The 27395-nt window shown below is 46.5% G+C and overlaps 1 pseudogene; it reads right to left on the bottom strand.

Moving 5' to 3' along the window:
- The window catches only part of LOC120392876, a 53313-nt pseudogene extending 33317 nt beyond the window's left edge, over positions 1–19996 (bottom strand).
- Between the last annotated feature and the right edge of the window lie 7399 nt (positions 19997–27395).

Below are 27395 nucleotides of genomic sequence, written 5' to 3'. Positions count from 1 at the left end.
CATCTGTCACTTGATTTATAGGACCACTCCCATGAGTACAGGGGCTATTAGAGATCCATGAACCGCTTGCTGTACGATCTAGTCACTAGACAGGAATAAAGAGCCACACTGTCTGAATGTGGATTACACAGAGATATTTTGGCTCTTTTCACCTTGTAGGCAGGGTGGCAAAATGCATGAGGCTTAGATCCATGCTCTTAGAGGCCTGGGTTCTATCCTCAGCTCTGTTGATGTGAACTTACCAATCGCTCTGTTATCTCGGCTGTAAAATGGGTTGAGGATAGTTATACCTCCCCTAAGGCAGGGTTTTGAGGCCTATGTTAATAAGGGATGAAAAAAGCAGAGAAATATCAAGAGCAGTCAAGAAAACAACTGGGATTAGAACTCACAGCCCTTTAGCTGGTACCTCAATGCACCATCTGCTAAACCACTGGGTAGAGTGACCAGATGTCTCCATTTTATTGAGACAGTCCTGATTTTTGGAGCTTTTTCTTACATAGGGAGCCAGGGCAGGCAGCACCTGCTGTCCCAATTTTTTACACTTGCTATCCGGTCACTCTACCACTGGGTATTGTGGCATCTTCGCTCACCCAGAAAAAACAAAAAAACTCCACACTCCCATTGCACTAGTTATGTGGAAACATGTGACAGTTCTTCTTCGAGTGATTGCTCCTATGCATTCCATGTAGGTGTGCGCGCCGCGCGTGCACGGTATCTCGGAACTTTTTACCCTAGCAACTCCGGCGGGCCGGCTGGGCGCCCCCTGGAGTGGCGCCACTATGGCGCGTGTTATATACCCCAGCCGGCCCGTCCGCTCCTCAGTTCCTTCTTCCCGCCCGTGACGGTTAGCTGGAACTGTGGAGTGCTCTGTTAGTCCTCCTCACCCCTAGCAGTTTTCTCCATTTTTTGTATATAATTAGTTAAGGTAGTTAAGGAATTAGGGGGGGTTTACCCTCCTTTTTCCCCCACCCGGTGTGGGCTCATGCCCCAGACACCGGGATTCAAGCTGTGCTCGGCTTGTCAGCGGTTGATGCCAGTTGGGGACGCTCACGATTCCTGCCTTCGTTGTCTGGGGGAATCTCATCGTACCGACAAGTGCCCCATTTGTGCTGCCTTTAAACCGCAGACCAGAAAAGAGCAGGACTCCAGGCTCAAGCAGCTCCTGATGGAGTCGGCGCTGCGTCCACCGGCACCGATCCCTGCGGCGCCTAAATCGGCTTCGGTACGTAGCGCACCGGCGGCACCGACCCGGCACAGCTCGGAGGCGTCCCGTCCGCCGAAACCGGCACCGGCGTCACGGCACCGCTCCCCGTCCCCGGTGCGCAAAAAGAAGGCACCAGCGGCGGCTAAAGCCTCAACTTCGGGACCGGTCGCCCAGCCACTGCCAACACCTGCGGCTCTGGCGGTGATGGTGCACTCGCAGTGCACGGGCCCGGCAGCTCCGGCACCAGAAGAGCCGTTGAGTCCGCTTAACATCGGACAGCTGGGTCCTGCGTATGGTACAATCCGGGTACCGCCTCCAGTTTGTTTCGCCCCCTCCTTCCCACCCTCCCTCCCTGTCCCTCTTCAGGGACCCCGCTCACGAGCAAGTCCTCCTACAAGAGGTCGAGACTCTGCTGAGTTTGGGTACCATAGAGGAGGTGCCGCCCGACCGGCGGGGCAGGGGTTTTTATTCCCGTTATTTCCTCATCCCCAAAGCAAAAGGAGGTCTCCGTCCAATCCTGGACCTCCGGAAGCTCAACCGGTACCTGCTAAAACTCAAATTCTGCATGGTATCCCTGGGGACTATTATTCCCTCCCTGGATCCAGGAGACTGGTTTGCCGCCCTCGACATGAGAGACGCATATTTCCATGTCGCGATTGTGACGTTATTGATATAAATTGGGACCATATAGAACATGGGTTGCAACCAAGGTCCTGCAGTGGCACCGAATCTTAGATAAAGGGGGTCATCTAAGGTGTCGAAGACCAGATTATGGGTTGCTGATTATAATTATGCTGTCTATATGTCTGTATCATTTGTAGTTAAAGTTATAAGTATTGGCTCTGTAATGTCTATAGTTTGTATTCTGCTCTGCCTCTGGGAAGTGTCCCAGACAAGCTGATGTTAGCCCGGCATAGCTGGCTTGATGGCCCATTAAAGAGCCATCAGCTACACAATTGACCCATGGAGAGAAGGCAGACACGCCTTGTGACTCAGCAAAGTATGCAGGGACTGGCCCATGTGACTCCAGACTCCATATTTTTGCTGTAAATTTCCACAGTGAAGACAAAGAGATTCTTACACCTGGAAAAGTCTATATAAGCCTGATGCTTCATCTCCATCTTGTCTTCAATCCTGCTTCTGACCTTTGGAGGGACTTTGCTACAAACTGAAGCTCTACACCAGGGACTGAGGACCCATCCCAGCGGGGGATGCATTCCAGAGACTTAAATTGAACCTGCAGTTTACTCCAGCACTGCTGCAAGCCTGAACTAAGAACTTTGCCATTACTGTATGTAATTGATTGCATTTAACCAATTCTACCTCTCATCTCTACCTTTTTCCCTTTGTAAATAAACCTTTAGATTTTAGATTCTAAAGGATTGGCAACAGCGTGATTTGTGGGTAAGATCTGATGTGCATATTGACCTGGGTCTGGGGCTTGGTCCTTTGGGATTGAGAGAACCTTTTTCTTTTATTGGGGTGTTAGTTTTCATAACCATTTATCCCCAGGACGAGTGCACTGGTGGTGGTACTGGGAGACTGGAGTGTCTAAGGAAATTGCTTGTGTGACTTGTGGTTAGCCAGTGGGGTGAGACCAAAGTCCTTTTTGTCTGGCTGGTTTGGTTTGCCTTAGAGGTGGAAAAACCCCAGCCTAGGGCTGTGACTGCCCTGTTTGAGCAATTGGTCCTGATTGGGCACTCTCAGTTGGGTCCCGCCAGAATCGCTCCGTCACAGTGGCGTAGTCGTGCTTGGATCCACAGAACCAGGTCAATTAAGCTTTGGGTCAGAACCCCATGCTATCCAAATTTTAACTTTGGGATTGAGAGTTTGGTTGGTTAAAGATCAGTGACCATGAGACAGAAAGCATCAGGAAAAGCAAGGAAACTGCAAGCCTTGAGAGACAGCCTGCAGTTTGATTATGAGCAAGAACTGGCAGAAATTCGAATGGAGAAAGAGGCTGATGAGAGAAAGAAAGAAGTTGCTAAGAGGGAAGAAAAAGCTCGTAAGAGGCGTCTGGAGTTGCTGGCTGCTGAGGAGAAAACTCGACAGATGCAACAGGAGACAGCTAGACTCCAACTCCAAGTCAAAAAAGCAATGGAAGAACAGCAGAGACTGTATCCTCTTGAAAGTCCAGTTTGTAACAATGTTGGTATGTTGTATAACTCTGAGCAGTTGTCTGGGGGTAACCAAATGTACCCCAACAATGCCACCTTTTATGTCAATGCTGTTACTGTGTGTTCAGTAGGGGGTGGCCCCATAAATTGTGGCAGTGCTATGTATGAGAGTGTAAAAGTCAATGGTAAAAGCTGTTTAGGGCAAACTATGGCTTCTAACATCACTCTTGTTAAAGCAGATCTGGTCAAAGAGGAAGATTATTTGCCAAATCAGACTGTGAATGTTGTGATCCTCTGTGAGTTTACTGTCCGTGTGCCTTTAGCCAGAATCCACCTTGAGTGGAATGGGGCTCAGCATGAAGTGATAGCTGGTGTCAGAAAGTTATTGCCTAAAGATCTTTTAATTGGGGAAAATGTTAAAGCTTTGTTCAATCCAGGTAGCCAGTCACAGGAGAGGAATGATCTTAAACCTGTGTCTATTGTGAGCAATGATTTGCCTGAGGAGGGTTGCTCCAAAGGTTTGTCTGTGCAAAAAAGCAGTTTGTCTGGGAATGAAGTTTCTAAATGTCTGTCTAATGTCTCAGAAGTGAATCTGGAGTTAGATCAAGAGCAAAAAGATCTCATTGGGGAGGAAAATGTTTCTCAGGTTAAATCCCTAACTGAGGAGGGAGAGGGTAAATTTGTAATGGGTAATGGATTGGTGGCTAGTGCAGCTTGTAGAAGTAAACCTGAAATGGGTAACTGTGATTTGCTAAAAGTAGCTCAGTGTAGTGAAAAGAGCAGCAGCTTATCTGTTGGGAGAGGCAATGTGCCTGGTAAGGAAAGTTTGGAGGAGCCTAGGCAGCCTTGTGAGCTGATGGCTTTGTCTAATCAGCAGTTTGGGAAGGGAGGGATAGTGGAAGATGAGTGTCCATATCCCTTACCTGTTTCCTGTGTGGAGAAATGTGACAGTGAAGGGAATGTGCCTGTCTCTGTCAGGGGTATTGACTTGCCTATGAAGGGAGATACCTCGGTCTCCAAGCAGTTGTCTGTGAACAGCCCTGTGTGCTGGGACAAGGGAAATGAGATCCCAAGCTGTGTGTCTGGTGAAGGAGAATGTGTCTCCGGCTCTTCTGTGTCTGTGGAGCAGACAGAAGGGGCCTTTCAGCCTGTGATGGTTGAGGGTGATTCAGTTGTCTCGGAGTTGGTTGTAAATACAGCTAAAGCCCAGGAAGGGAATAGTCCTGAGTTTGTGTCTGCTGGGGAGAATGGCACTGTGACTAGGTTGCATCCAGTTAGTGTCGTAGCAAGGTCCCAAAGACCAGACAGTTCTGGTGCTTGTAGTTTGCCAGTTGCTAATGTGTGGTTGGAAAAGGGTGCAGCAACTCTGTCTGATCAGGGTGATACCCTAGCCAGGGCACAAGGAGAGCATGAAAGTGATTTAAGTGTGTTACTTACTGACAGTTTGACAACTTGTAGCAAGAAGGAAAAGATTCCTGAACTTGTTCATGGCCAAGGGAAGGAGACTGCTTCTGACCTGTTATCTAGAAAGTCTGTAGGTGTGCCTAAAAGGGGATTGTGTAGAAATCCGCCTGTGGGGCCTGAAGTGAGTCTAAGTGTAGGTGAGACCCAGAAAGCGGCTGTGGTTGCTCAGGGAAGTGTTCCTGTAGAGCAAGCCCTAGGTGGAGAGGGGAAGGGCAGAATTTCTGTGAGGGGTGAATTGCTGCTTAGAGAAGCTCCTAGGGAAAGGAATCCTCATGGTAGCCTGTGCAAGCAGTTTACTGCAACTGAAGGGTGTAAAAGTGATTTAATCAGGGAAGTTTCAGTTCCTAACAGCCAGAAATTTTCTGTTGTGAATGGATCCACTGACTTTCCTTTTGAAAGATCCAGTGTGGGCGGCTTTAAAAAGGTCTCAGGTGGAGTAGAAGCTGTTAAGGAAGTTGAGCAGCCCTATAACCACCTGGCTGTGTGTAGCCAGCTTGTTGGGGAGACAATGCTGTTGGGACAGGAATGTCTCCATGCTGAATCGGTAAGTGAGCAGTCTGTGCTTCAGGATCTGAGGACAGATTCAGTTACTGGTTTTTCAAAGCAGAACAGTTTTATGGCTGAATGCTTGAGGAGGCAGGGGAGAGCAAGCCAGCTCTCACCCTCAGACTCTTTGGATTTGTGTGGTATCTCTGTAAGACAAAGTCCAGCCGTGGAATCCATAGCAGCTAAGAAGTTAAAAGCTAGTGTCTGTGTTGATGCGAATTACTTGGCTGGCAGGGAGAAGAAAGACTTGCTAATAGCTGTTAGCACAGAGGGCCCACCCCATCAGCCGGTGATCTCTGTTAAGCAAGAGAAATCAGGGTTTAATCCTGAAGAACAAGAAGGAAAGAGAAGACTGAATTTTGCAAAGGGAACCCACAGGTTAACCCTAAAAGGCCCAAACTCCAATGGTATTGAGCCAAGGGTGTGGCATGACAAACATGTTTGTAGATGGACACTTGCAATCAATTTGTTGTTATTGCTAATGCTAACTGTAACAATGTATAATGTGCCTAATCTTTTGGAAAATCCCTTGAACATGTTGAAAGGAATACATAAAAACACACTTTATGTTAAAGGGCCTTGCTATACTGATGTTTCACAGTTAATGCCTGTAAACAGTGTTGGAACTTTTCACAGGGGAAAATACATTCCAGACCTGATGTGCTGTATGAGAGGGGAAACTGAGGCACACTACCATATTGCTTTCATGGCTAAATGCCAAGATTCCTGTTCTATGAACAACATCAATATCTACATTGGTGTAATGTTAATTGGGTTCCAAACATTGGCCAAAGCTGGTATGGATAAAGTAGCTGTTTTCTTTAGCTCTTGGCAAGATCACATGAAACATACAGGAACCATGCTGCAAAAGCTAACCAAGTTATACCTTGAGTTTGTAAGGAGATTCATTCATGTTATTGAACATGACTTTGATAAACCATTTCGGTTATACACTGGTACGGCCGCTAGCCCAACACTAGCTGTAGTGAGACAGACCCAAGGAAAGGGGGCTCTTGGGATGCAGTCAGTGATGTTTTGTCATCCCTTCCTGCATCAATTTTGCGTTGGGGGGGTGTGACGTTATTGATATAAATTGGGACCATATAGAACATGGGTTGCAACCAAGGTCCTGCAGTGGCACCGAATCTTAGATAAAGGGGGTCATCTAAGGTGTCGAAGACCAGATTATGGGTTGCTGATTATAATTATGCTGTCTATATGTCTGTATCATTTGTAGTTAAAGTTATAAGTATTGGCTCTGTAATGTCTATAGTTTGTATTCTGCTCTGCCTCTGGGAAGTGTCCCAGACAAGCTGATGTTAGCCCGGCATAGCTGGCTTGATGGCCCATTAAAGAGCCATCAGCTACACAATTGACCCATGGAGAGAAGGCAGACACGCCTTGTGACTCAGCAAAGTATGCAGGGACTGGCCCATGTGACTCCAGACTCCATATTTTTGCTGTAAATTTCCACAGTGAAGACAAAGAGATTCTTACACCTGGAAAAGTCTATATAAGCCTGATGCTTCATCTCCATCTTGTCTTCAATCCTGCTTCTGACCTTTGGAGGGACTTTGCTACAAACTGAAGCTCTACACCAGGGACTGAGGACCCATCCCAGCGGGGGATGCATTCCAGAGACTTAAATTGAACCTGCAGTTTACTCCAGCACTGCTGCAAGCCTGAACTAAGAACTTTGCCATTACTGTATGTAATTGATTGCATTTAACCAATTCTACCTCTCATCTCTACCTTTTTCCCTTTGTAAATAAACCTTTAGATTTTAGATTCTAAAGGATTGGCAACAGCGTGATTTGTGGGTAAGATCTGATGTGCATATTGACCTGGGTCTGGGGCTTGGTCCTTTGGGATTGAGAGAACCTTTTTCTTTTATTGGGGTGTTGGTTTTCATAACCATTTATCCCCAGGACGAGTGCACTGGTGGTGGTACTGGGAGACTGGAGTGTCTAAGGAAATTGCTTGTGTGACTTGTGGTTAGCCAGTGGGGTGAGACCAAAGTCCTTTTTGTCTGGCTGGTTTGGTTTGCCTTAGAGGTGGAAAAACCCCAGCCTAGGGCTGTAACTGCCCTGTTTAAGCAATTGGTCCTGATTTGGCACTCTCAGTTGGGTCCCGCCAGAATCGCTCCGTCACAGCGATCTATCCCCCTCATCGTCGATACCTCCGATTTATGGTGAACGACAGGCACTACCAGTTTGCGGTGCTTCCCTTCGGCCTCTCCACCGCCCCGAGAGTCTTCACCAAGTGTACGGCGGTGGTTGCCGCGGCCCTCCGTCGTCGTCGGGTGCACGTGTATCCGTACTTCGATGATTGGTTGATTCGCGGCCCATCGCGTCAGCTGGTAGCAGACCAAGTGACCGATATACTGTCTCTTTTTTGAGAGCTGGGCCTGCTTGTCAACTTAGAGAAGTCCATTTTAACTCCAGCTCAAAGGGTGGAGTTCATCGGAGCGGTCCTGGACTTGCAGTTGGCCAGGGCCTGCCTTCCGCTCACTCGGTACCAGACTCTGGTGGCTTGCATCAGGGATATCCAATCCTTTCCCACGACGACGGCGCGGTCCTGTCTTCGCCTCCTAGGCCACATGGCGTCGTGCACTTTTGTGACAGCTTATGCCAGGTTGCACCTTCGTCCGTTCCAGACTTGGCTGGCCTCTGTGTACCGACCACATCGCGACCCCATGGACTCGATCGTCACAGTCCCGAGGGCCACCCTCGACACTCTCAATTGGTGGCTAGCCCCTCAGGTCATCTGTGCAGGGGTACCATTCCGCCCGCCGTGTCCCTCCGTCACCTTGACCACGGATGCCTCGGACATGGGTTGGGGGGCACACCTGGGCGACGTTCACACGCAAGGCCTCTGGTCCCCTCTGGAGCTCTCCTTACACATCAACGTCCGGGAGCTCCGGGTGATTCGGTTGGCGTGCCAGGCCTTTCAGGCCCATCTCCGCGGGCGCTGTGTCACCGTGCTGACGGACAACATGACGGCGATGTTCTATGTCAACAAGCAGGGCGGAGCACGCTCCTCCCTGCTTTGCACGGAAGCGCTTCGCCTGTGGGACTTTTGCGTAGCCCGCTCAATTCACCTGACAGCGTCGTTTCTTCCGGGCATTCAGAACACGCTAGCCGACCGCCTCAGCAGATCCTTCCTCGCCCACGAGTGGTCCCTCCGCCCAGACGTGGTGTATACGATCTTCCGAAGGTGGGGATTTCCCCAACTAGACCTCTTTCCCTCAGAGACCAACAGGAAGTGCAACCGGTTCTGCTCCTTCCAGGGACGCTCCCGCGGCTCCCTGTCGGACGCATTCCTTTGCTCATGGAAGGATCACCTCCTATACGCCTTCCCTCCGTTCCCGCTCGTTCATCGGGTGCTCCTAAAGCTTCGGAGGGACAAGGCTCGTCTCATACTGATCGCTCCGGCCTGGCCGAGACAGCATTGGTACACCCTGCTGCTCGAGCTTTCCGCCCGGGAACCCATTCCTCTCCCATTGTGGCCGGACCTTATCACACAAGACTTCGGCCGGCTTTGCCACCCGGACCTCCGCTCCCTGCATCTTACAGCCTGGTACCTGATTGGTTGACTCACGCGGAGCGTGACTGTTCGCAGGCGGTTCAGCGAGTCCTAACTGAAAGCAGGAAGCCTTCAACGCAATCCACCTATCTCGCAAAATGGAAGCGTTTCGCTATCTGGTGCGACCAGAAAGGCCTGAACCCCTTTCTCGTCCCTATTCCGGTTATCCTGGACTACCTTTGGTCCCTTAAGGAGCAAGGCCTCGCGGTCTCCTCCTTGAGGGTACACCTGGCAGCTATATCTGCGTTTCGTCCACCGGTTGAGGGACGCTCCATCTTTTCCACCCACATGGTCTCTCGCTTCCTCAAAGGCCTGGACCGTTTGTACCCACCCTTACGACGTCCTACGCCGGTCTGGGACTTGAACCTGGTGCTGGCCAAGCTTATGGGTCCGCCGTTTGAGCCTCTGGCGACTTGCTCCCTGCTTCACCTCTCGTGGAAGACGGCCTTCCTCGTCACTATAACATCTGCGAGACGGGTATCCGAACTCAGTGCCTTGACTGTTGGGCCCCCGTATACTGTCTTCCACGCAGACAAAGTTCAGCTCCGGCCGCATCCTGCCTTCCTCCCGAAGGTCGTGTCAGCCTTCCATATTAACCAGGACATCTTCCTCCCGGTGTTCTACCCGAGGCCGCACGCCTCGCCTCGGGAGCAGCGGCTTCACACCCTGGACGTCCGCAGGGCCCTCGCCTTTTATATTGAGCGCACAAAGCCTTTCAGGCGTTCGACCCAGCTCTTCGTCGCGATTGCGGAGCGTATGAGGGGCAAACCGGTCTCCTCACAGAGGATTTCCTCGTGGGTGACGGCTTGTATTCGAGCGTGTTATGATCTCGCTCGGGTACCACCTACTCGCCTGACGGCCCACTCTACTAGGGCACAAGCCTCTTCGGCTGCCTTCCTGGCCCATGTTCCAATCCAGGACATCTGCAGAGCGGCCACCTGGTCCTCCGTCCACACCTTCGCGGCACACTATGCGTTGGTGCAACAATCAAGAGACGATGCAGCCTTCGGCTCAGCAGTCTTGCACTCTGTCACGTCTCGCTCCGACCCCACCGCCTAGGTAAGGCTTGGGAATCACCTACATGGAATGCATAGGAGCAATCACTCGAAGAAGAAAAGGCGGTTACTCACCGTAGTAACTGGTGTTCTTCGAGATGTGTTGCTCCTATCCATTCCAGACCCGCCCTCCTTCCCCACTGTCGGAGTAGCCGGCAAGAAGGAACTGAGGAGCGGACGGGCCGGCTGGGGTATATAACACGCGCCATAGCGGCGCCACTCCAGGGGGCGCCCAGCCGGCCCGCCGGAGTTGCTAGGGTAAAAAGTTCCGAGATACCGTGCACGCGCGGCGCGCACACCTACATGGAATGGATAGGAGCAACACATCTCGAAGAACACCAGTTACTACGGTGAGTAACCGCCTTTTTTGCAAGACGTGCAAGATGTGGTAGGTTGGTTTAGGATCGCTTTTGGAGACCTGCCAAGCAGTTGTTAATACCGACAAACCTGGGAGGCGGGAGAAATGAAGCGGTCATGGCATGCTCAGGGAGGAGGCAGGGCAGGGGTAAGCTGGGGCGGGGAGTTCCCCCTGCGTGCTGCCCCCCCCTTACTTGCTGCAGGCAGCCCTCCCCACACCCCCCTGCCCCAGCTCCCTCCGCCTAAATGTTGGCGGCAACCGGGGTGTCCAAAGATCCGGCTGCTGCGGTCGCTGCCGAAGAAATTGGCGCCCCCCAAATCCTAGCACCCTAGGCAACTGCCTAGGTCGCCTAAATGGTTGCACCGGCCCTGGATAACTGTATCAGTAGCTTACAGTAACAGTAGAATTGTTCTCAGGTGGGTCATTCAGCCAATTAGTAGTTATCAAGACATAGGAAAAACAACATTTGATCTGTTAAAGAAACTACAGATTTTTCAGCTCAGATAATACTTACTGATGTAGCCACTTTTGTCGTCTTGGGAGTTCTTCCTCGTGGTCTTCTAAGCTAAAAGTACAGTCACACATACAAACTGACTCCAGACTATGACAATGCTTTACACAGAATGAAAGAGCCCGTTAATCCATCTGGGTAAATTTATTCTGATTTAATTTCAGTTCAGTGAAGTGATCCAATGCATTAACTGCAAAATCTTCTTCATGCATCTCATACACACAGTGAAACAACTCAAGCTGATAACTTTGATAAATCCCCTCATGAACACAGGGCAAGGTTAAATCTGTTTGTTGGTTTGCTTGAACCCACTTCAGTAAATCTGCCTTAATTTTAGGTGAAAGTTTACACCCAATTTTTTCCTGCAGGTCCTTCATTCTTTCTTCATTTAAGAACCCAAACAGGAATCGCACTGTTAACATTAAATAATTTTTAGAGTTTCCATAGTTTTCTAACAACGTTTTCACATCTTTCTTGGGAATCCCTGAATCTGTTGTTTCACCTTCCTCCAGGACATATAACAAAGCTGCAAAAAACTCTTGAAAACTTAAGTGAATGAAGCTGTAGAGACATTCGCAGTCAGTTTCTTTTTGAAAAATATTCTCATTCAAAAAGAGGGGGAGCGAATTCTCTTGATCTAAGCCAAACTTCTTGATTTCTTCTTCCTCAAACAGTATCTTTTGTTTCCAGATTCCATCAGCAGCCAAAGAGCAAAGTCCCTTCAGATTTCCATGTAAGTGTTGCTTTGTATTGTTGCTGAGAGGCTTGACTAAACAGGAAAGGTAGAGCATATACACTCCAGTGACTGTTTTTGAAGTTTGTGTGAGATTCTCACCTTTTTCAAGCTGTTGTTTCAGAACTGTGCAGATGATCCAACATACGAAGGGGACAAAGCACATGGTGAAAAGAATTTAATTGGCTTTCACAAATCGTAAAGCTTGTCTTGCTTGGTTTTCATTTCCAAAGAACTTGTGGAAATATTCCTCCCTCTCAGCTTTGGAAAACCCCAGGATCTCTGCATAACGTGAACACTCCAAACATTGCCCGAGTTTCTCCAGAGCAGCTGGTCTTGTAGTGATCATCAGGTAGGACTCAGGAAGAACTGTTCTCCTAAATAAACTGCTCAGGAGGATTTCCATTGGCTTTTTCTCCCAGGGATCAGTGCACAGATTATCTTTAGGCTGATCAAAGGAAAATCTCAGTTCATCAAACCCATCTATTATGAACAGGAGTTTTTCTGGATTCACCAGAATGTGGTTAACTGGTGCATTTGTATTAAGCCAACTTTTAAAAATCATGTCAGCCACACTTCCCTGCTCATTAAGAAGGTTCATTTCCCTGCAGTTTATGTAGAAAACATAATCAAACTTTTTCTTATAGAGTTCCCCAGCTGCCCAATCGTACATGATCTTTCTTGCAGTCATTGTTTTCCCAATCCCAGGAACTCCCAGCAGCACAACGACTTGTGGTGTTTGTCCATCTTTATCAGGTTTATAGAGAGTGGCCAGTGTAACTGCAGAACTAGCTCGTTCAGTCATGATTTCTGCATGTCTCCATCCCATGGCCATTATTTCATGTTCTCTCTCCTTTGCCTGATGAGGTCTGTCTACAATAGTGAAGTTTGTGTATCTTCTGTTTAGAATTATATTGTCACCAAAACGACTGTTCATGTCTTTTATTAGCTTGTATTTCTTTTTAATATCTTCTTTATACTTCTTATTGTAACCTGTATCAGCAACATGAAACATTAGAAATATTGAACTGAAAGTTCACAAAACAGACAGACTAATCTCAGACTAATCTCTTAAAATAGTTCTACTGGAACAACAATAATGGTTCTTCACATTTATAATGAAACCTTCTTCAAAAAGGATCCTGAAATCATTTAAATATGGGTGAGATCCTGCAGTCCTTATTCAAACATGGTCGCCTCAATGAAATTATTCATTTAAGTAAAGATTGTAGGCATCACCTCATCCGCTGGTGAAACCTGGCTACTGTCTACACAACAAGGTAGGTAACAAGTGGAGGAGAATATTATATGCAGTTGAAACAATACTGGGAATGTAGGTGGAAAGAATGTAACTTCATAAACTAGAATTTGTCAGGACACATGGGTTTACAAGAGAGAGCGCCACGGGATCTTTAATTACCACAATTGAGTACTTCCAGTTACCTTCCTCACTTAAGAGATGGTGCCCCTACACAGGGGTGGCTCTTGACATTTCGCCGCCCCAAGCAGGGCGGCATGCCGCGGGAGGCGCTCTGCCGGTTGCTGGTCCCGCGGCTCTGGTGGACCTCCTGTGGAAGGTGTGCTGGCTGCCGCGCGGGACCAGCGGACCCTCCACAGGCACGCCTGCGGGAGGTCCACCGGAGCTGCCTGCCGCCTTCCCAGTGACCAGCAGAGCGCCCCCCGCAGCATGCCGCCCCAAGCATGCGCTTGGCGTGCTGGGGTCTGGAGCCGCCCCTGCCCCTACAGCAGAGTGTCCTCCAGCATGAGGCTAGTACATTCACTCAGTACTGACCCAGAGGGACATTTTGCACACATCTGTATTGGAAGTTGCCCAAGGTAACAAAAGTCCCACTCTGCTCATTATAGAAAATTGTTTGTAAAACAACGGATACAAACTGGATCATTTACTCTAGAAAAGCAGTACTGAGGGGTCTGCAAGGCTCCTGATAAAGTCATAGGTTGGCATGACAATGAGCCTAGAGATTCTAGAAATAGGAAAAATGTTTATAATTGAAATCACCAAGTATTTTGATTGGTTCATTGTAATGGCATGAGGCTGCTGCCCCATTTTGTACACAGTTTGTCTGCGGGTCGCTAAATGGAACAGAAGAACACATGAAATGGAAGGAGCGAACTTTCCCATCATGGCTGGGATTCGCATCACCTCCTGGGATCTACCATGACACAAAGAGTGGAAAGACAGACAAATTGCTTAGGATGAGAACAAAAGGATTGCACAGAGATGTAGGGACAAAATCAGAAAGGCTAAGGGACAAAATGAGTTACACCTAGTGAAGGACATAGAAAACAATAAAAGGCTCTATAAATACAACAGGAGCAAGAGAAGGACAAAGAAAAGCACAGGTCCACTGCTTAGCAGGGAAGGAGATCTAATAATGGATGATACCTAGAAGGCTGAGGTGTTTAATGCCTATTTTGCTTCAGTGTTCACTAAATATGTTAATTGTGACCAGATGCTAAGACAATTCTTATTAATAACAAAAGGGAAAACCCAAAAGTCAGAATAGGGAGAGAGCAGGGTAAAGACTACTTAGATAAGTTAGATGCTCTCATGTCAGCAGGGCCTGAAAATTCAACTTACGATACTTAAGGAACTAGATGAGGCCATCTCTGAATCACTCTCTCTGAGAACTCATAGAGGATGGATGAGGTCCCAGTGGGCTGGAGAAGGGCAAATATCTTTTTTATGATGGAACAAAGACAACCTAGGGAATTAAAGACCAAGCAGCCTAAGATGGAAAGATACTGGAACAAATTATTAAACACTCAATATGTCAGCACTTAGAGCATAATAGGGTAAAAAGTAATAGCCAATGTGGATTTTTCAAGAACAAATCATGCCAAACGAATCTAATTTCCTTCTTTGACAGGATTATAAGCCTACAGGATTGAGGGAGCCATAAATATCACTTGTCTTGATTTTAATAAGGCTTGAGACACAGTCCCACAAGACATTCTTATAAGCAAACTAGGGAAATGTGGTCAATTGAATTACTATAAGGTGAGTGCACAGTAGATTGAAAAAAAAAGTATTCAAAGAGCAGTTATCAATAGATTGCTGTCAAAATGGCAGGGCATTCTAATGGGGTCTCAATGATGGATCTCGGTCTAGTACTATTCAGTATTTTCATTAATAACTTTGATGAGTGGAGAATATACTTATACAATTTGTGGATGACACCAAGCTGGGAGGGGTTACAAGCACTTTGTAGGACAGGTTTAGAATTCAAAAGGACCTTTATAAATTGGAAAACTTGTAAGAAATCAACAACATGAACTTCAATAAAGAGAAGTGCAAAGTACTACACTTATGAAGGAAAAATCAAATGCACAAATACAAAATGCGGAATAACTAGCTAGGCAGTCATATTGCTGAAAAGATCTAGGGGTTATAGTGTATCACAAATTGAACATGAGTCAACCATGTGATGCTGTTGTGAAAAAGGCTAATATTCTGGGGTGTATTAACAGGATTGTCATATGTAAGACACAGGAGGCAATTGTCCTGCTCTACTCAGCACTGGTGAGGCCTCAGCAGGAGTCCTGTGTCCAATTCTGGGTGCCATGCTTTAAGACAGATGTGGAAACACTGGCGAGTGCCCAGAGGACCAACAAAAAGGATAAAAAGTTTAGAAAATCTGACCTATGAGGAAAGGTTTAAAAACCTGGATATGCTTAGTCCTGAGAAAAGATGATGAAGAGGGCCTGATAACAGTGTTAAAATATGTTAAGGACTGTTATAAAGAGGATGGTGATCAATTGTTCTCCATGTCCACTGAAGGTAGGACAAGAAGTAATGGGCGTAATCTACAGCAAGGGAGATTTAGGTTAGATATTAGGGAAAACTTTCTAACTATTCTTATAGGTGAGCTCTGGAATAGGCTTCCCAGGAAGGTGGTGGAGTCTCTATCATTGGAGGGTTTTATGAAGACAAACACCGGTCAGGGACGGGGTAGGTTTACTTGGTCTTGGCTCAGTGCAGGGGAGTGGACAAGATAACCACTCAAGGTCCCTTCCAGTTCTACTTTTCTGTTATTCTATGACAATGTTGGGCCTTCATCATCTTGATCCTGAAAGACTTTCTGACCAGCCTGAGGGAACCAAATGGCGAAATCCTGGACACTACCCAGGATGTGAGCCTGAGGCTTCTGATGTCACCCGCATGCCCTCCCCCCACACACACCATGTCATTTGCCTTCCCCGCCATGTTTCTTTTTTCTTTTTCTATCTAAGGAAAGTCTGGCTCAGCTGGCCAAGACGACTCCATCTGTCCCAGCACTGCTGTTGGCCTGACCACAGAGTCAGATAAAAGTCATGCCTTAGTCTGACATTGGTAAAAGTTTGCTGGGTCTCAGGGTGGCTGATCAACACACCTGCTGCACCGGTAACTCAACAGCAGGGAAGCTGCACGGGAACGTCAGCATCAGAGACCAGCAGCATTTTCTCTTTGCTATTCGTCTCTCCCCTTTGTGAAAGGAAACAGGATTGGACCTCAGCGGCACCACCGCCACAAAGGCATTTCCTGGGGATTGACGTTGGCTGCTGCACATTAAAACCTAGGGAATGATCCTCACCTGCAGGGCCATTGCCACAGTCACCATCAACATCTTTACAGTGCTGCCTTTGGTAGCGTTACTGCAGTTTCACGGTGTTCCCTTTTCTGGAGAATTGCCAGGGAACCCTGTGCTAATGGTGTCACCTGGAAAGGCACTTCCTGGGTAGCCATCACATACCTTTTGCCGACAACTCTGATGGGTTTTGACTCTGGTGAAACTCTGAAAGGGAAATTACATTTAAATAACAGTGAAAGAATGTAGAGTGTAGTTCAATGCAAGTGCATTTTTGTTCTGTATGGAGGCAACAAGTGACTGATAATCCAATTGCATCCTCTGTTAATGAAGTAATCACCAAGGAGAGCACTGCTACCAGCCATCAGTGTATGAAGTTCAGTTTGGGGAATACTGTTTCTCGGACCTCCCCCTGCCTGGTTCCACTGATGACTAGTCTGCACTTTACATGATGAGCCGGCCACGTGGTCAGAGAAACACAGAACAAGTAGCACTGGGACAAACAGTCAAGTCAGGAGCGTTTGTGGGGAGAGGGAATCCCTCACAAACACTCATGTTCCAACACAGATTAGGTGAAACAACTAAAGGTTCTATGCAAAGGAGAATTCTGCCCTCGGTCAGGGATGGGCTAGGTGGCCCAGGAGAGCCTTTAAAATGTAGGGATCTAAAACAGACACTGAGGGCAGCCCGAGGGAATTTGTTCATTTGGGATAACTACCACTTGGGGCCTCCCCCCCAACACCCCCTAGCTTTTCACTAGGTTCAGTTATTGATAGAATGTAGGATGCTGACTGGATTAAAAGCCGCACAGGTAACCAGACTAGTTTGCTTAATATTGCCACTCCTTTTGCCAAGCATCTGTGACTAATTTAGGGGAACAAAGAACCTTTTCCCCACCCCTCAATAATTATTATTTTATTACTGAGTTTTGGTAGGATCTAGAGCCCCAATCGGGGGCCCATTGTACTAGGCCCTGTGCACACACATAACATGACTGTCCCGGCCTGACAGAGCTCACAGTCTAAACCAAGTAACTGCCCCCTGCATTGCGCTCTGGAGGCTTCTAAACTCTCCCCCTGGGGGACTGCCCAGGGCAGTGAATTCCAAAGGCCTCTAGGGAGAGCCCCACTGCCAGCCCCAGAGCTTCCATCCCAGGGACCCCAGGCACAACCAGCCCAGAACTGGGCTCCACTGGCACCGTAGGATGCAGGGAAGTGGAACAGGAATGACTGTAACAGGGTTGAGTTTAGCTCCATCACTGAGCACATGGAATCTAACACTGCTCCACTACAGACTGGCTCCCCACTGGCACTGGCTCTTACACTCTTGTGGGACACTGCAAAGCAGCCTGGAGCCTCTGGAACTGCAGCTCTGCAGCTTTGCTGGTTCCTTGGCTGTTTGTACTGCACTGAATTTGTTTCTTGCATTAAAAGATAGCCTTGGAGATAATAAAGATCCTGCCTGGAACCCCAGGAATGTCTCATGTTGTCCACCAGCTGTTTGGGGATAACATACTCTGCTGTGACCAGTTACCAGTTACAGATCCTCAGTTCTCTGTCCCAGCTCTGTCACAGGTTAGAGCAGCCTGGGGACTGGTCTTACTTGCACTAGCTGCTAATGGTCACCAAGGAATGATCCCCCAGCTAGGGATGCATCCCAGTAACTCCTTCTCTGCACCTCTCTCTGCCCATGGCACTCCCTCTGCACCGCTCTGTTGGCTCTACACCCACTGGGGACTCCCCCACATTGGGGATTTCCTCAGAGGGAGTGTTACAGGCTGTCTCTGCTCCCTTTGTGCCAGCTGAGTGGTGAAAAGGGAGTGGAGTAGGTGACAGAATCCGGGCCACTGTGGGCATCTCTGCTCTGAGTCCCCCTGGCTTCCTGCTAGGATTTGAAATTTGTCATTCCTGCCATCAGCCTGTTTCTCCTTCTGCTCCTGCCACTGCTGCCCTGGGGGAGACTCCCAGGTTTTACAGTAACTTTATGTCTCTTACCTTTCTCTCTTTCCTCTCTGAGTTTTGCAGCAGAATCTCAGAGGTTGATCTGAGTGAAAACCTCTATGGTTACATCTACTGCAACGTCTCCACTATAGAATTCCATCAGGAGGTTCTTCATATCTATCCTGTTGGCATTCTCCAGCCGACCTCGGGGGATGTTACCTTTCCCCTCAAAGTCAGAATGTGATAGTTTGTCTTTAAATCTTTTCAAGTCTTCCTGAGAAAGGTTGTCGAGAGCTCGTAAGAGCAGGTCACTGACTTTGCTGCTTTGGTTTCCCATCACTGGGCATCAAGAGAGAAGCTAAAATGCAATGTAAAGTCTTCATGTTAATCATTAAATGGGTATAACAATAATTATTCCCATGTAGAGGAAAGAAGTAATCTAGTGGTGGGAGAAGATCACTGGGGCTCATAACTCCTCAGTGTTTCTCTCTCACAAATGATTTTTTGTGCCTGTTTCCACATCTGTAAAATGGAGATAATCCTACTGATCTAACTCACAGGGTTGTTGTGCAGCTTAGACAATGTTTGTAAAGCCAGATGAGTAATAGGAAGATAGGAGCTATGGTAATAGTATTTATCATCCAACTGGGTTTGAAAATAGAGGTGGGACACCCTAATTTAATTAACATTTCAAAAATATAAACCCAGAAAATACAGTCCTGGAATATCAGGCCCTGCGTCCTGAGATCCAGCATTAGCTTGTGAGGAGCCTCCTGGGTATTTTGGATATCAGAGCAAGGTGAGGTGGAGCAGTGGTAATTTCTGACATACAGTGCATCTACACAGCAACTGTGGGGTGTCGGTCCCAGTTTGGACAGACAGATAGATGTGAGCTTCAGCTCTACTTGAGCTAGGGCCTAAAAATAGCAGTGTGGTGGGGGCAACACAGGTTAGATGCCCATGTCAAATCCTGCCTGACCCCCTGGATACATACCCGGGTGGCAAGCTCAAGCCACCACCCATGCTGCTTCTTTGAGGCGGGAGCACAAACACAGCCCATGCACATGTCTTCCTGCACTGGGAATTACACCTCTCATTTGCTGTGTAAACTTACCCACAGGCCCTATTCTCACAGGTCTCACCACCCACATGTACAAACTACAACTAGTTCAGATTAAAGTTGGCTCATCCCAAGAGAAAATGCAGAAAGTGATCGACTTACTGTTGGTCAGAACGCTCTCACCAACATCATCTGATGGCTCTTGTTTGATCTGTTTCTCTCCATCTTCTTTGTGTTCAAACAGAGACATCCAAAACAACCCTAGGAAGAGGAATAGGAAACAGGAAACTGTTTGCTCGAAGTTTATTGTTCAATACAAAGAAACTAAAACATCACTAGCTAAAACTGAACTTCAGCACTTTCTGAATTTCTCTACGAACCCTCATACCACAGCAAGTACGATTTAAAGCCTTCTTAGTCCATGTATCTATATTGTTTTGGTTTTTATTCCTTTTATTCCTTTGGCTTCAGCAACTTGTTTCTCTGAATAGTGAGGTCATGAACTCCATAATCATGTTCACCACTTCTCCCTTCCCACACACTCCATGTTGGGAGAAAATATTGTAGCAGCTTTATCAAAGCAGTGCAGCAGCTTTAACCAGGACAAGCCACACCTAAATAGCATGCAACAGACAGAATGGGGATTGGACTTTGTATCATCTTGATACATAAATAGCAGTGATATCAGCTGGAGTTGGGGCTTATATCCTGTCATAAATATAAAGGTAAAGGTAACCACCTTTATGTATGCAGTAACATAAAATCCCTCCTGGCCAGAGGTACAGAATCACTTACCTGTAAGGGGTTAATCAGTTCCATTAACCTAGCTGGCACCTAACCAAAAAAAACAATGGGGAAAAATACTTTCAAATCTAGGGGCGGGGAGGGAAGGTTTTGTTTGTGCTCTCTTTGTGTTGTTCTCTCTTGGGACAAAGAAAGAGACCAAGCAGATAACCCAGCTCCTAAAAACCCCTAAAATAATACATCTAAAATTAAAAAAAAGGTAAGTAATTGCAAGAATATCCATTCGATTATCTTTTGTTTTAGCTTGTAAATTTTCCCTATGCTAAGAGGTAATTTTATTCCTGTTTCGTAACAAAGTTAGAGGGAAATTCTCTATGTTTTAAATCTTTTTATTTACCCTGTAAAGTTATCTTCCATCCTGATTTTGCAGGTGTGATTCTTTTACTTTTTTTTTAAATAAAATTCTTCTTTTACAAACCTGATTGATTTTCAGTGTCCTAAAAAACAGGGATTTGGTCTGTGCACACTTTGTTAACCTATTGGTTGGTATATTATTCTCAAGCTTCCCCAGGAAAGGGGGTGAAGGGTCTTGGCAGGATATTTTGGGGGGATAGGGCTCCAAGTGGCCCCTCCCTAAATGTTTGTATAAATCACTTGGTGGTGGCAGTAATACCGTCCAAGGACAAGGAAAGGAATTTGTGCCTTGGGGAAGTTTTTAACCTAAACTGTAGAATATAAATTTAGGGGGTCTTTCTTGCGGGTCCCCACATCTGTTCCCGAGTTCAGTGTGGGGAGGGAACCCTAACACATCCTATTCATGGGTGAGGGGAAGAATCCCTATCTTTAATATTAAAAAAATCACGAGAACAGAACTTTGGACAAAAATGAAGTCAGCAAAATTGGATCTCCATGGACCACAATAATCATAAGCTTCAAAAGTGAGCTTGGAAAGTTTTACAAGTCACTCATACAGTTACTCAGAAGGAAATAGCTGCTTGTTAAACAGAGGAAGTGAGGACACATTTCTGATACGTCCCTGTGAGATTCTTAATCTCTGCCGTCTTTCTGGGGCAATTCTCTCTGAGATCAAATAAGCAGCAATTCTAAGTTTCCATGCTGGCTCGCACCCCACCACCTGCCACCATTTGGGGCTTTGTTACCTCATTTTAAGAATTTCTTGTACTTTTGTTTTTGTCTGCAGCTGCCAGCAGCCCTTGTCCCAACTGAGAAGTGGAAACAAGAAGTTTGCTGTTCATTTCAGCAGAGAAATAAGAACTATGGGAACCAGAATCCATTGGTCCTGCTCCTCTTAGGATGGAAGCAGAGAGAGGGGTTTCTGCCTGGGGGCAGATCTCAGCTGGTATGTCAGCTTAGTACTACTGCCAAGGGATGGCCCATATACGGGTCCCTAAATACACAGCTTTACAGGGGGCTGGATTTGCTTGTATCAGCCCTGCACGTAAAGTGAACATAATAACCGCTGCCCTAGAGACACTCATATGTTGAGGCTAGCGATGTAGGTGCTATGGCCACTCTCTCTGGTGGTTGGTCCCCTACTGCATCCATTAGTCTCTGCTCACAACGCCAACCCACGCAGACTCCCTCAGACTCCCTGTCAAGGTTCCTTCCTCACTCTGAACTTTAGGGTACAGATGCCTCACCTTTTTGTCACGCTTTGGGATGAAAACAAATGTTGAAATATTTGTAATTTCCTTGTTAGATGGGAAATCTGACTTTTGCTCAGCTATGCTATTGAATGACTTTGATCACTGAGTTCTTTACTTTCAAAACACTTTGGATCTGACTCTTAAATGAGGACTCAATCCCTGTGAGTGCAGTATTCACTTTCAAAAAACATAGAAACCAGCATGAAAGGCCTTTTCTTCTTTTACTTTAGACTGTAACTACAGTGACTTTTACTTTAAATGGTCACCAAAGACTCCACTTTGATCCCTGACAAATTTAACAAAACAACTTTTAACTACATTATTTTTCTTTTAACTTTCTTCAGGTTTTTTTTTAAACATGTCACTGGGTTTTAAAACTTGTTTTTATTATAATAATATGTAGCCCTCCTCCATTTTCTCTCCTAGGCACTTGCTATCGCAAATATTTATGCGGTATTTTTCTCCACTCCTTGCATGGGTCAGGTTCTGGGTTCTTTTTCTTTTTTGGCTCCTGGTGTTGCCACTCAAAGAGACTCTGCACTATGCCCAGTGCACAGGGTGACTATCCTTTGATAAAGCCATGATAATACTTCAAACAGGAAAGAAGCATAAAGCCTAGTATACAGGGGAGAATAGAGTAAATAAAATAAACCTCAGCAAATGAATGACACACCAAAAATAACACTATAACAGAAAGGTGAACTGTATTGGTCACAGGAAAATAGGATCGGGGCAGGAAGGGTTTAAGATTATCTAATAATTAAGAAACATTATTAACCCATTTTCCAGCATCCTAATGCTCACAAACTCCTCTAACCCCATCTCCCACCTGGCACCTTCCCAAGGTGGATGGTGCTGCTGAGGTCGCAGATCCTGAGATGGAGTGTTGCAGCACTGTGGTGGTGGCTGACTAAAACAAAAGTCACCTTTTAATTCATGCCTTGATAGGGCAGGCTCTTCTCCTGACTCCATCCGGTTCATTAGAATCCCTTGGGATCTCGGATGGCTCTCGGTAACCTGTGCTGGGTAAGATCTCTCTCTCTCTCTGGATTCTGGTCACTGCGATGCTGGAAACGCCATATCCCTGAAGCCACAGTCTAAGAGTAATGCAAACTCCTTTTGCAGGGAGCAGGAATTTAGCAGAGGCTCCCTGATCTGCACAGTCTATTTAACTGCAGTGCAGACATACCTGGTGAGCAGAAAAAGGCTGCTGAAATCTGCCACCTTTAAGAAAAACAGTTTTTTCCCCTGAGATTGTATCTCGGGAACAACTGGTCAAATATCTAAAAGTTTGGAACACGTACAGAATCGCAGGCACTCATGAGGCTCACTAACTTTCAAGGTAATCTGACTAACCCTGTGGATTTTAGAAGAGCTGATTTTTAAACAGAAACCTGGTCTAAACCTTAACTATAGCATCACCCTGCAATAAGAGACCAGAAAGACAAAGGATGGGGCAAGGAAATATAATTATTTTTTCAAATGGAAAATTGAGACCCATAAAGATAGAGTGACTTGCCCAAAGTCACATGGGGGAGTCTGTGGTAGAGGCAGGACTTTAATTACAAGAGCCTCCTTTCTCCTGAAGAGAGCTTTGCTCATTTTCTTGTGTTTTTTGGTCTCAGAAATGTGCTTTTTGGATTGGACACAACCTCTCTTTTCTATGTTTATGGTTTTTAAACAATAACAAACTTAACAATCAGCATTTAAAAATTAGGGCCAGTGCTACTTATGAATTTTCTGACCACGATACACGTGATTTGTTGAAGTGTGTCAGAAAAATTCAAAAAGCTCTGTCTTGACCAGGCCGGATCCAAACAAACATCTGAAAGCTGTGAAGAGGCAAAACAAAATCCAGGTAGGGTTGTCTGGAGGAGGAGGGTGAAGGGTGGCCATCTCCTAAACATTTTTGAAATGTCAGGTGCCATTCCTAGTATATCTGAAAGTCTTCAGACATTTTAAAGGCAAAATTCTATGCAATTAGAATAATAAGAGCATTCATGGTGTTCTTCTGGAGTTCTGCACTAAGAAAACTTTCTAGTGTCTCAAATTACATGTTAATATAGAAGTGCATCAAAACCACAAGACCCTAAATAGATACAATTATTTGCCAATAGATGCGTACCCAGCTATATTCTAAAACCCAGCATCAACTTGAGTTGATGGGGAAGGGCACAAGCAGCTCCAGGATTAACTTTGCATTCAGATTTAAAGTTAAATCTGGACTGAAAACCCTTCATTTTACACATCATTTTGTTAGGAAGAAAAATCAGGTTATTCTTGCCTCTGATCTCAGTAAAGACTCTCATGCCCTCTGCCAATCTCAGCCAGGCCTCTGAGACCCTGTTACACCAGAGAATCATGTTGTAATACATGACAATGTTGCCATCTTGTGGTTTTATCACAAATCTCTTGATATTTGATGTTTTTCTGAAAGTCCTAGTGCCCAGAGTCATGTAACTAAGGGTATGTCTACACTACCAGATTAGTTCGATTTAACTTAATTCGAATTTGTGGAATCGACCTTACAAAGTCGAATTTGTGTGTCCACACTAAGGACACTAATTCGACTTTGTGAGTTCACACTAACGGGGCAAGCGTCGACATTGGAAGCGGTGCACTGTGGGAAGCTATCCCACAGTTCCCGCAGTCCCCACTGCCCATTTGAATTCTGGGATTTCCCCACAATGCATGCTGGGGGGAAAAATGTGTTGAGGGTGGTCTTGGGTAACAGTCATCATTCAACGTGCTTTGGACGTCTCAAGGGAGATGGAGGAGCTTACTGACTCGCCGGATCTCAGCGAAACCAATATCCCCATTGTTATTGCAGCTTGCTGTGTGCTCCACAATCTCTGTGAGAGCAAGGGGGAGACCTTTATGGCGGGATGGGAGGTTGAGGCAAATCGCCTGGCTGGTGATTATGCTCAGCCAGACAGCCGTGCACTAGAAGAGCCCAGCGGGAAGCGCTGTGCATCCAGGAGGCTTTGAAAGCTAGGTTCCTCAGGGAGCAGGGTAACCTGTGACTGTTCAGTTTCTTTACAGCGAAGCGGAACCTGCCCCTGCTTCAGTTACTGTTGACTTTCTTCTGCGGTTACATACCCCATTCACCACGTTTCCCGCCTTCCAACACACGTTTAAAAATAAAGTTAATGGAACATTGTTAATTAACAACGTTTTCTTTATTAATGAATTCGCGTTAAAGGGTTGAAACAGGGACGCAGACTGTGGTGGGTAGGGTGTGCAGTGATGTTAACACCGCTTCTACACTCGAGGAATGATAGGCTCCTGCTCCTAGAGCGGACTGCAGTGCCGGACTGGTTGTTTCAACGGAGCCTGCCATCCCTCCTTTTCGGGACTCTGTGTGCGGGGGCTATGTGACCTTGTGGCAGGGGAGGATGGTTACAGATTCCCCTGCTGCGTGGCTCTGTGGTCCGGGACAAGGACCCATGCATAAGTTCTGTAACCACCCTCCTATGCCACAAAGTCACGTACCCCCCACCCAGACAGAACATGGAAAACACCTCCCAGACCGACCAGGGTGCCTACTGACTGCACTGTGTGTGTGACCTGCTGTTGATCCTGCCCCCGTGTCTGTACCCTGGTAAAGGTGACTGTCCTATGCAATTAACAACCCCCCCCTCGCCCTTCACAGACAGTCTTCTGTAGAAAAACTTGACGGAAATAGTAATTAACAGCAAACTACTTTTAATAATCAACTACACAGTTAGGGGATGAAACTGGGATTGGGGCTTCGGTGAGCCAGGAAGGGAAGGACTTCTCAACATTTAGGGAATGAGAGCCTTCTTGTATTTGTGCACTCTGCAGGGGTGCAGTGACAGTTTTCATGGCCTCTGTCGCCCCTCCTTCTTGTTACTTTGGGTGAGGGGGGTTTGGGACTTTGTGGCGGGGGAGGGCGGTTGCAGATACACTGCAGGGGGGCTCTGTCCTCCTGCCTGCGGTCCTGCAGAACATCCACAAGGCGCCAGAGCGTGTCAAATTTTCCCTGGGCATTTCCTGTGTGGCTGGTCAGAACATCCAAGCTCGGACTGCTGTCCAGAGCGTCAACAGAGTGGTGCACTGTGGGATAGCTCCCGGAGCTACTAAGGTCGATTTCTGTCCACACATAGCCTAATTTGACATAGCCATGTCGAATGTAGCGCTACTCCCCTCGTCGGGGAGGAGTACAGAATTCGAACTAAAGAGCCCTCTAGGTCAAACTAATTAGCTTCCTGGTGTGGACGGGTGCACGGTTAAGTCGAATTAACGCTGCTAAATTCGACATAAACTCCTAGTGTAGACCAGGCCTAAGTAATACTCTCCATTTAAAAAGAAAATGAAAGCTTAGTTCCTACTTTTGTAGTTGCAGAGAGCCTGAGAACATGAACCCTAAAGTCTGAAAAAACAGAAGCCAAATAAAAGGAATTCAGTGTATTGGTTTTTTAAAAAAAATCTCATTATTTTTAAGACAATCACATAACTATGCTCAGTTTAAGACTCTTTGCAACCTGACTCGTGATTTTTGAACATTTGGCAGCATACAGTGAGTGTGTATCTTAGTGCAATGTTTTGGCATTACACTTATTATAAAATATTTTTAAAAAAATCTAAGTGCCACTCTGTCCCCCTTTTATAATTTTGTCATTTGTTCTGTTGTTTCTCTCTTTGCTCAGATATTTTCTTCTCTTTTCGTCACTCTCTTTTTTCCTTCAGTTTTTTGAGTGTGTTTACCCTCAAATTTAGTCATTTTCTTTTTCCTGCCATTCTCCCCCACACCATCTTCACTGTTTTCCTTCTGCTGCTCCCTAGAGACTCCCTCCATGCTTCATTAATTCTTTCTGTCTTGCTCCCTGTATCCTTATTAATTCTCTTCTGTCCCCCATATTATTTTCTAGGGGATTCCCCTATTTCCTTTACAGTTTTTCCCCACTTTCAGTGCTCTTCTTTGGAGGTCTGCCTTCCTCTGCACCATGGTGGGTATTTCCTTACCCCACCTTAGCCTTATCTCTTCCATCAAAGGTATCAGGGTGTGGGAGTGTGGGGTGGTGTCTTTCCTTACTCCCTTCACTACCCTTCTCAGGTTGCACCCTGAGGGTCCCTTCACACCTCCCCATTGAGCAGAGTAACAATATTTTTAAGGCAGAGGGGGTCTCCTTTTAATACCAAGTGAGGTTCATTCCCCTCACATGCCCTCCCCACACTTTGGGGTCTCTTTCTCCTCACCTTCTCAGGTGTCTTCTGTCTCTATCTCTCTTTTAGCCTTTAAATCTTGTGGGGCTCTTCTCTTCTGCTTCAACTTGGATGCCCTCTTTTCTTTACCCCTCCCCAAATTAGGGTTTATCCCCTCAGATTCCCACATACACCTTTGGGTTTTTTTCTCCCCCTGCTCAACCCAATCTTAGAATCTCTCCTCCCATTGCAGGCTCCTCTTTTCATACCTCCAAAATACCTTGGGGGTTCTACAAACCCTTACTGACTCTGAGGGCTTCCAGAGGCATGGAGGCTTCTCTCCCTTGCACAAATGTTGGGGTTTCCATTCTGTGACACTCTACACCCTGGGAGCACCCTGTGACCCCATATTCATCATGTGTATATAATTGTGATATTACATATAAAGCAGGCCATGTAAGGTATCTAGGGAAAGGTTGTGATCTGCTGAAACCCACTGTTCCATCTACATTTTTATATCATTAATGCATATGAAGTTATGAGAATTGTGTTGTATGGTTGTCACTAAAATATGCTGTGGGTATAGGAGGTACCCAAATACTAGCTCCCCAAAGACTATAACCATTAACAGTCATTGTCCAGCAAGAGAGTTACAA

The sequence above is a fragment of the Mauremys reevesii genome, unplaced genomic scaffold (assembly GCF_016161935.1).
Source record: "Mauremys reevesii isolate NIE-2019 unplaced genomic scaffold, ASM1616193v1 Contig120, whole genome shotgun sequence".
In the NCBI taxonomy this organism is placed as follows: Eukaryota; Metazoa; Chordata; order Testudines; family Geoemydidae; genus Mauremys; species Mauremys reevesii.
The sequence above is the reverse complement of the archived record's forward strand: the minus strand, read 5'-3'. Positions and strand labels throughout refer to the sequence as shown.